The sequence below is a fragment of the Fukomys damarensis genome, unplaced genomic scaffold (assembly GCF_012274545.1).
Source record: "Fukomys damarensis isolate Sample0158 unplaced genomic scaffold, DMR_v1.0_HiC HiC_scaffold_25, whole genome shotgun sequence".
In the NCBI taxonomy this organism is placed as follows: domain Eukaryota; kingdom Metazoa; phylum Chordata; class Mammalia; order Rodentia; family Bathyergidae; genus Fukomys; species Fukomys damarensis.
The window spans coordinates 16298924-16308952 of NW_022900937.1; the positions used below are offsets into that span (position 1 = coordinate 16298924).

General features: G+C 40.4%; 1 protein-coding gene across 2 annotated transcripts in view; it reads left to right on the forward strand.

Annotated features, from left to right (window-relative positions):
• The first annotated feature begins 24 nt into the window (after positions 1-24).
• Znf609 (zinc finger protein 609) overlaps positions 25-10029 on the forward strand; it is a 189825-nt gene continuing 179820 nt past the window's right edge. Inside the window, exon 1 of one of the 2 annotated variants that reach the window (XM_010641164.3) lies at positions 25-167. The gene's annotated coding sequence lies outside the window, so the exon portion shown is untranslated. The remainder of the gene's footprint in view (positions 168-10029) is intronic. The other variant, XM_010641163.3, reaches the window with a different exon arrangement.

A 10029-nucleotide genomic window follows, 5' to 3' on the forward strand; every position in this document is an offset into this window, starting at 1 on the left:
GCCTGGCCCGGCGTGTGCGCGGCCCAGGAGGGGGCAGCCAGGTGGCCAGAGCGCGGCGTAGGCTGGCTGTGGGTGTGTGCACCTTCCAGGCTCCGGGTCGCATTTACTCTGGTCCTTTTCTTCAAGATGGAGGGATCCCCGGGCCTGGACACTCCCCTCCCGGGAAGGTTAGTGACCCTGTCCTGTTTGGAAAACCCATGCTGCCCTCGTTTCCCTTTATGTGTAATTACGGTTGGATCATCTCTGTGCTTTGCTCAGATTCTCCTTCCTCCCTCTGGGGTTGGGGAGGAGGAGACACATCTGACCAATTAATGTGTGTTTGTGAAACAGGCAGCGGCAAACAGTCATTTCAGCTTCTAGGAATTAGACTCACACAGGGTGGAGAGATCAGAGCCCTTCAGGGGGAATATTTCTGAACAAATCACAGATTAAATTCTCTAAGAAACAGCTTCCTACCCAAAAGAGAGTGGGAAAGACAGGGAGGAAGCCTGTCTGTTTTCAGCCTTGTGTCCAGAGCCCCGGGGATTGGGGAGAGTCCCTAAGCCCCCGCAGGCCTCTCTTTTCTGTATTAAGGCTTCGCTGTGCAGCCTTGAGTTAATTTCACCCCTGCTGCTTTGTCTTGGGGGAGGGAGTGCTGGTTTAGGCTGTTGTGAGGAGATGACTATTCTCCTGCCACACACAATAGTCGTGTCATTTTATCGGGAGTGCTACCCCAGGGCTGAGAACTGCTGCAGCAGAGATAAACCGGTCCCTCTCACCCGCCTATTGTGTACACAGTGAAGGTCATAGGTTCAAGTCTTGTCTGAGAGCTTTGGATATGCTCCATCTCCCAGGCTCCTCAGTGCCATTTTCTTCTTTTCCAGACTGGGGCTTGCCATTGGAGGAGGCCAGACAGAAAGGCTCTTCTTTTTTGAGAGAGGAACAATGCAGAGCTCATTGGCACACATTTTTCAGAAGAATAGGGGATGCCAGCCATGTTGTGCCTGCCTCTTTGGTTAGCCTGTACTAACTTGTGGAAGTAGTGTCTGGGACGCTGGACTCTGGTGTTTGTGTCAGACCTTTAAGGAAGAAGACTGCAAGGGGAGGTTTCTATTCTTACTTGAACCGTCATGTTGAATTTAAAAAATTTTTTAAAATCACTTATGCAGTGACTTTTGTTTTTGGTTTAGGAACACCACTAAAACCCTGTGCAGAGTTAAGACCAGGGACCAACTGCCTTTTTTAATGGTGACTTCTTGTTCAGTAATTGCAGAACAAAATAAACCATACTATTTATCTATCCAGACAAGCTGTGAAAACAAAACTACTTTCCTTTGTATTCATTTTAATTGTAGTGGAAGGAGATGTCTTGCTCATTGTGTAGGAAGTCCCTTATCTGCCTCAATATGAGGGAGGAATTTGCCAGAGAGACATTAAAAATATCATTTTGGTCTTGGGAATTAGAGAGGAGAATGAGAACAACCTAGAAGGAATCCTATCTTGCCTTGTGTATCTTACAGAATAGAAGGGTCCACATACTATTTGGTTACAAAACTGTTAGTTTTGTAAGAAATTATTTGAGGTTAAAGAAGAGGTTTCCATTTAGGACCTTAAAGAAACTTTTCTCTGAAAAGTGCTTAGAAATAAAACTTATGGTGAGAGAATTGTAAACAGCATACTACACGGTACCTAACCAACTATTTCCACAGGGTTTTATTGAATAGGAACTTTAGCCTTCGGTTTTGGTAACGATCTTTCTGAGATAGTCTGTGGTGTCTCTCTCATCCCTTTATTTCTTTTCTTTTTTTTTATGGTACCGGGGATTGAACTCCGGTCCTTGCGCTTGCAAGGCAGGCCACCGAACCGCTGAGCTAAATCCCCGGCCCTCTCATCCCTTTATTTCATTGAGGTTCTTAAAATGATGGCCTGCCACTTACATGGTATTGGGGTTTGATAGAGAATAGGCTGTTCTTATCATTATATTTTTGATAACAGAACTGTTCAAGGCCATATTAGAACTGTCTAAGGTCTCTTGAGTGAAGCCTTAATTGATTCCAACCTATTTATTTTGAGTCTGTCAGCATTTATTTTCCAAAGCTGTCAGGTGACAGTGTAGGTAGAGCCCTCAGATTAAGTTTGCCCTGTTTAAGTTTAGTAGTTTCAGAGTTGGGCCCTTGCCACAAGGAGTCTTACTTGAAATTTTGACTGTCTTTCAGAGAGCACTTTGAATTTTTCTCCCAGCCCTTGGTAGGAAATATTTCCTTATGAGAGGTGTAGATAGCCAAACAGATTAGTGCTGCTTTTGTGTGAGAATACGGAAGCATAATTTTGGCTCCTGGTAGTAATTATGTTGCAATTAACATATAGCAACTAAATGACTGGAACAGGATAATTTGTTGAGGGGTTTACTGATTGCTCTGTCAAGTGGAAATGCCACTCCTTATTTATTTGACTCCCAACACTACTGCTTGAGCTCAGGTATGGAGACTGTATATAGGACTGATACTTTTTCTCCAGAACCTCTCACTGTGTCTTCCCTTTCTACTCTGCTGGGTAGGTACCTTTGTATTTTCACTGCCACTCTGTCCTTCTCCAAAGGTAACTGAACAATTGTTACTTCTGTTGTGGAAAACTGGCATGGATGGGAACACTGCCAGGCAGATGAAGCTAATCTGAGATGGGCAGCCTCGTGTTGTGTGGCAAGTTTTCTTTACAGGAGCTTAATTCTCACTTCTATTTGATTTTTAAGTACCAGTTTTCTTTTAAAAACAAAGAAACTACACAAAATACAAAATCACATATTGTATTAACTGTGCTTTATGATACCTGTCTGACAGTTGGCTGTGACAAACAAAATGAAGATAGGTGATGCTGATTGGCAGGGTCTGGGTCCACCAAGTGTCAGTGAAGTACTCTCCTAACTAGAGAACAGGTAATTCACCACAGCACCTGCTTGGCAAGGCGTGTGGAATTGGCAGCAGCTGTGCAGCTGAAGAGGGATTATTGAGCAGGTGGTTAAGGAATCACATGCCACAGTGACAAGAAAATACTTAGTCTTCTGTGGTTTAGGTTCAGTTCAGATGTGTGAAATTGCACTTTGTTTCACATTTCTCAATGCCTATTGTTGATTTGTTAGTGAGATGATAATGGAACAGAGAAAAGACGTTCTTCTGTCTTTTAGTTTACAGAGTAGCATGCCCCAGACATGGTCCTACGTGGCCTTATTGTATTTCTGGGAGTGCTGGCTGTATGCCCGATGAATGGGAAGGAAATAGTGGCAATTCACTGTTTCTAGTACTTGTTTTTTAGAGGGAAATGGGAAACAGAATATTCTTTGCTTTTAGTGTGGTGGAAAAGATTTGGCCCACTGGGAGTATACACAAGGTTTTATGCAAAGGATGTAATTGACTTGTTGCGTTATGTCTGCCTGACATGCCTATCAAGAAATTTGCATGTGTTTTTATTTTATGAAGGTAATTCTCTACATGAAGTTTGCATCTCTTCAACCGTTTCTTTTATTCACTTTTTAATTTTCCCCAGCACCTTTGTAACTTATTTTCTCTGACATTGAGACCAACATCTTTTGCTAGAAACAAATTATCATTAGCAGGCAAAATGTTCAGGAATTATCTATACTAGATTTTTTAAAAAAATAATTATAGCATTTCCTATAACCTGGAAGATGCCTTCCTGCGGGTACTGGGGATCAAACTCGGCACCTTGCTCTTGCAAGGCAAGTAGTGGCACCACTGAACTAAATCCCCAACTCAAGGAAGATGACTTTCTATTTTGAGATTTTCTGAAAAAAATCTCAGGTTTTTTTTTTAGAGAGAGGATGTTTTTTTTGTACCAGGGATTGAACTTGGGTCCTTGTGCTTGCAAGGCAGGTGGTGGAACCACTGGGCTAAATCCTCAGCCCTAAAGGATCATTGTTATATTTTGTTAATACAGTTTTTTTCACATTTAGGCAACTGTAGAAGGTGTTGGCATGGTACGTAAAATTTACAAGCAAGTTACTTAATGTTTATTTATTTATTTATTTTTTACCTTTTTAGCGCCTTTTTTTTGAGACTGGGTCTTGCTAGTCTTGAACTGTGTGGCCCAGGCTGGCCTCGAACTTGCAGTGATCCTCCTGCCTCAGCCTTCCCAGTGCTAAGATTATGGGCATATGTGTCACCACACCCAGCTGTCATTTTCTGTATGTGCTCCTTCTGTTGAAACATGCCTCAGTACACACATACACAATTTAATGAAATAACAGGGTACTAATTAATGGTTGACTGAAGGGAAATAAATCATATTAACTGGGTTACAGTTCAGGAATCCCTTTTTTGTCAGCCCATGTAAAGGCGCTGACCTTTTTTTCAGAGGAAAACACAGATTTGAGGGAAAATGAGGCAAATTGTGACTCTGAGGTCAGGGTCTTTGAACACTGCAGAGGCAAGGACATTTGGTAGCCTAGTGCTAACATTTAATTATTTAGTATTCACTTACTCACTTCTGGGGAAGAATATAAAGTTCTTGATTTTTCCTTTATAAAGCTATCACAGTTTTTTGTTTGTTTTATTAAACTGCTCGGAAACCACCATATCCTTTCCTGGCATTCTCAGTAGTTTGCTTCCTCATGCTTCTTCCCCTCCCCCATCTCTCTTCCCAGTTCTCTGCTCTGAAGACTTCTCTAGCAGCTTGGAAACACTCTAATTACTGTAGCTATTATAGTCACAACCCAGATCCTCCACCTCCTTCCTTCTCATGCTTTCTATCTTCTTTTCCCCCTCCCCTTGCTTTAGCAGCAGGAGTTGAACTGCAGTCTCATGAGCACAGTCAGATGTATGAATGAGCTTTATATCTTGTCAAGGCAGAATTCCAGATCCAACAGGGTTGATTTTTTTTTTTTCTTTTTAAAGAAGAAGAGGTTTATTTGGCTTGCAGTTCGTAGAGGTTTCAGTCCATAATCCAACTCCAAGGCAGGGATGACAAACAGGCCTGGCAGAGCTGAAACAACATAGCACACACAAGGTAGCAAAGGTAACAAGAGAGTTAACAGTGTCTCCCAGCCCCTTTTATCTTATTCAGACTACTTAGGGCAGGCAGCACTCACACCCTTAATCCTAGCGCCCTTGAGCCTAACATTGCATCATGAATCAATTCCAGTTTTACACACTCTAGAGCCAGCCTATGACCAACAGGGTTGATTTTTCATGATTCTCTTGCTGTTTGTTCTTGGATCAGAGTCCCAGAAATAAGAGATGGCAAATACCTATTAGGTCATATCTAGTGTGTCACTCAGTAACAAACATACGATTTTTCTCTTGTCTCCAAGAAATTTTCGTGGTTTCTTTTGCAGGTGAGATTTGTGTGATGCCAGACAGGCTCTGAAACTGCCTTCTTTTTATTGTGCTCTTTGGTGGTTAGTGTCTGACCAACTTCTTTCTTGGAGTTTTTTTTTATTTCATTTTTGGAATTACTTGCTCTCAGCAGTGTCTCCTCCATTCATTCAACTTTCCTTTCTTTTTGATTTTCAGTATCACGTTTGGGTTCTTTTTGTATCATCACTATACCTGTGCCAGAAGTACCACTTTTAAGACTTGCCACAGGGACATGTGGTCCCCTTAAGGATATTTGATGGAAACACAGGACACACATTCTGGAAGGTGGTAATGAAATACCTCAGAAAATATGTGCCAGGTCCCGCCTCTAAAACCCCTGTACCTATGAACAAATGTTGCTTCTTTCTGTTGGACTTGGGAGTACTTACTTATTTCCTATTGTAACACTTTGCTCCCTTTATGGGCCTGAGTTTTACTTATTTGGTGCTAGGAATTGAACCCAGAGTCTCATACGTGCTAGGCAAGTGCTCTACTACTGAATTAAAATACCAGCTTGGGATAAATTTTATTTTGGGGTATCTTAGTTATAGTTAAGATACTGTATAAGCTAATAATGTGTTTTCTTTACTAGTATAACTTTTCAAAACACAGAGGGAAAATGAGAATTGGGAGTCATAAAACCCAAGTTCTGAGCCTAGCTGTGCCTTTAACTAGCTGTGTGACCTTGTGGAAGTTATTCCTTTGTTTTTACTTATCTGTAAAACTATCTCTAAGATTCCATTTGTAGAATTTCTAATGATGTGAAATTGGTGATGGGCCAACAGGGAAAAAAGGTTGACATAAATAAGCAGTTTTTTACTACTCTGTCAAAAATGTAGTTAGTATTCAGAAGGGCTAGTGTATACAGCTTTGGTTCCCTGGGACTTGACTCTTACTTCTTTCTGCTGTTCAGAAAGCTGTACTTTTTATTAAGCCACCTTTTCTTTTTGGAGGCTGTCATTCTGCAGTCTCACCAGCTTTTGCATAACTTTCTCTAGTGTGCTTATAACACAGAAGTAGAAAACAGAAAGCTGCCAAAAAAGAAACTTAGCTTGAAGAAAGGAAATTATATCTGAAAGGACTTGCCACATGTCAGTAAGAAAGGTCTGTGTCAGGAATCTAATAATCAAACTCTCACTCTCTCACTTACTCTCTTTTCCACTGCTGGGAATTAACCCCAGAGCCTCACACATGACAGGCAGGCACTCTACCCTCTACCATTGGGATACATTCCCATACATTCCCAGTCTTTTTTTCTTTTCTTTTTTTTGAGCCAGGATCTCACCAAATTGCCCAAGCTGTCCTCAAGCTTGGGGTCTTCCTGCCTCAGCTTCCCAGGTAGCTAGAATTACAGGCATGTATCACCATGCCCACCTAATAATTTCTTTTTTTCTTTTTTTTTTTGGTACCGGGGATTGAACTCGGGTCCTTGTGCTTGCAAGGCAGGCCACCGAACCGCTGAGCTAAATCCCCGGCTCCCACCTAACAATTTCTTGTATCTGAAATCTTTGAGCTCAGTGTAACTGATTGCAAAGGCAGTTGGGCATTTTTCCATGTTTGTCCTGTCAGGAGAAACCTTCCTTTGGGTTAACTTGGAACTGAAAATAAGTTGTCCATAGTGTTTTTGTAAAAAAAAAATTTTTTTTCTGGTACTGGAGATGCCCACAGTATTTTTATTTGACAAATTTTTGTGTGTGTGTGTGATGGTGGGGATCAAACTCAGGACCTTGCACTGAGGTACATCCCCCACCTCCAAGCAGTTTTCTTTCTCTTCCTTCCTTTTTGACAGAACTACAGATCTAATCCAGAGCCTTGGGTGTGTCGGACTACACCTATCTCCCATCTTCCAAGCAGTTTTAAGGGAATAAAATTATATAACCAAGTGGTTATTCCCCCAAGTTTGGATTTGTATCAGCATTCCCAGTTAATTCTTAGATTTGAGACTTCCAAAGGCAGCTTTTCTTTTTTTTGGTACCAAGAATCGAACTCCGGACCTTGCACTTGTGAGGCAGGTGGTAGAACCACTGAGCTAAATCACCATCCCCATCTTTTTATTAAATAAGATAATGATCTTAATCTTTTGTTGTTAATATAAGGAAATCACATTTTGTTTTGTTTCATTTAGGTTTTTTTGTTATTGTTTTTGTTTTTTGTTACCCGGCATCAAACTCGGTTTCTTGCGCTTGTGAGGCAGGCCGTGGAACCATTGAGTTAAATCTCCCAGCCCTGTTTCATTTAGTTTTTTGAGATAGGATCTTACTATTTGGCCCAAGCTGGCCTTGAACGCACAGCTATCCTCATGCTTCAGCCTCCTGAGTTACTGGCATTACACATGTGCACCACTGTGCCCAGCAGACATCATGTGTTTAGTCTAACTTCTAGCCTTTGCTGTTTTTAATTTTGCAGTTAAAATAGCCATCAGTCTAGAAAAGGAAAATTTGGTGGTCAGAACTATTTGTTTTGGATTAATGAGAAGTTCTAGGAGTCCTTACCTTACTCTCAGCCACCTGAAGCACATTCCTAATTTCCAGGTGATCTAAAAATTATTTTGGGAGGTGCTGTACATAAAGATGAGATTTTTATAAGATTTGTATTAAAAATTAGGTAGTTTCTGTGGGTGAGTTAAAAAAAAAAATCAAGTGAATCATGAGGAATTTGGCTGGCGGTTGGCCAGAGTAGATGCCACAAAACCTTTGGAAATGGAACCACAACATGAAATCTAGATTTGTCAATTGGGCCACATTGAATCATGGTACGTCGTTACATACTGATTGCTATAATTTCTTAGACTAGTTCAGTATTTGTGGAAGAACACGGGAATGCCTGCTTTATTCTGTGTAGAAGATAGCTAGTGGGCTTTTGGTATTTTTGTCAGCAGCATTCCTAGCAACATTTCTGAGGTGGGGCACTTTGGTTGGAATGAAAGATCTTTCACTCTTGATGTGAAGTAGATATTCAAGAATAAAACTTGTATTTTTATTTTTACTTATTTTTTTGAGAAAAGAATTTAATTTTGTAATTTAGGCTGGTGTGAACTCACTATGTAGCCCAGGCTGCCCTCAAACTCACAGTGATCCTCCTGCCTCAGCCTCTGGAGTTCTGGGATTACAGGAGTGCACCACCACACCCAGCTAAGAATATAATTTGTAAACTTCCATTACAGGGTTTTGGTGTGAAACTCATGGGTGCCAGGTTTCCTTACTCTGCTGGGGGGCATTTATCTTTGTCCTAGAGTTAACACTTCTAGATAAGAGTCCTAAAGAATGATACAAGAAGTGGAACTAAAGGAAGATAAATGGAATTGTCTGTAAAAGCTAAAAGGTGTACCGGAAAGGGGGAATTTTTTCCTCTTTGGCATCTGCTTTAATATGTATTTCTAGGCCTTAATTTCTGAAATTTGCCTATCCTTTTTTCCTCTAAGCCAGTGATGGCGAGCCTTTTAGATCTTTCCGTGATAAACAGCAAGATGTAGCATGCATGCCATAGGTTCACCTCTACTGCTGAACATTACTGTTCTTCCAGTTGTTGTGGCTCAAAACTTTTGACTCTTTCCTTTCTCACCAACACATCTGGTCGCTTGCTAAATTGAGTATCTTGTTAATTTATCTCACTTTTTTCATCTTACCTAGTTCAAGTCTTCATTTTGTCTGTTACAGAAATAAACTGATGGTTAATCCTCTTTCTGTATTCCATACTAAATCCTGCTATATTATAATTTTAATTTATTTGTTGAATTAATTTTTATTGAACACTTCATGTACTAAGCCAGATGTGGACCCTGTCCTCTTTAGATATGTAGTCAAGTGGGGGAGGCTATCAGCTGATGAATACAGTATATGAGTATGGGCCAAAGTGCTATGAAAGAAAAGAATGTGGTTGTAGAAGAGTATATAACAAAAAACCCAGCATAGACTTTAAAAATTACAAATTTATTATTTGTTTTTTGAGACAAGGTCTTGCTAGGTAATTCAGAGAGGTGCTGAACTCACTTTGTGCTGGCCTCACACTTTTGGTGATCCTCATGCCTCAGCTTCCTGAATGCTGGTATTACAGGCAATTCACTACCATACCCACCTTAAAAATTACAATTTTGAGCATTTCATTTCTTACGGAAAAGCCATCACTGACTCTCATTGGCTACATTGGTCAGTGTTCAAGATCCTGTATGTTCTAAACAAACCTGGCCTTAGCCCTGTTTTATATATTTCTCACCTCTGTTTATATATTTTTATAACTATTCCCCCAATTTACCTGTATTTTTCAGTCTTTGTACCTGAGGATTTTGGTTTTGTTTTTCCTTCTTTTAGAATGACCTTCCTTGCTTCTAAGGTACCTCAGCTCCATATCCACCTTTTCTTTCAACCTAGCAAAGAAATTTTATCTCCTTCCTGAAACCTTTCGTATGCCTACTTCTTTCCATTCATCTATCTCTAGAATTTATTTCCTCGTCCTCTGTATTGCTTTGTTTTTTTGGCTAGGAGCTCTGTGATACCACTTCATCACATGCTGTCATAATAATTTAAGAATATATTTTCTGTCTCCTTCATTCTAAGCTCCATAAGAGACTTGTATTCTCTGTTCCTCTGTCTCCCATAGCTCCTAGCCCAGTGCTTCGAAAATATTTTATGCTTAATTAATGCTTGCTAAATTGAATTAGAATTTGATTTTTGAAAAAGGAATT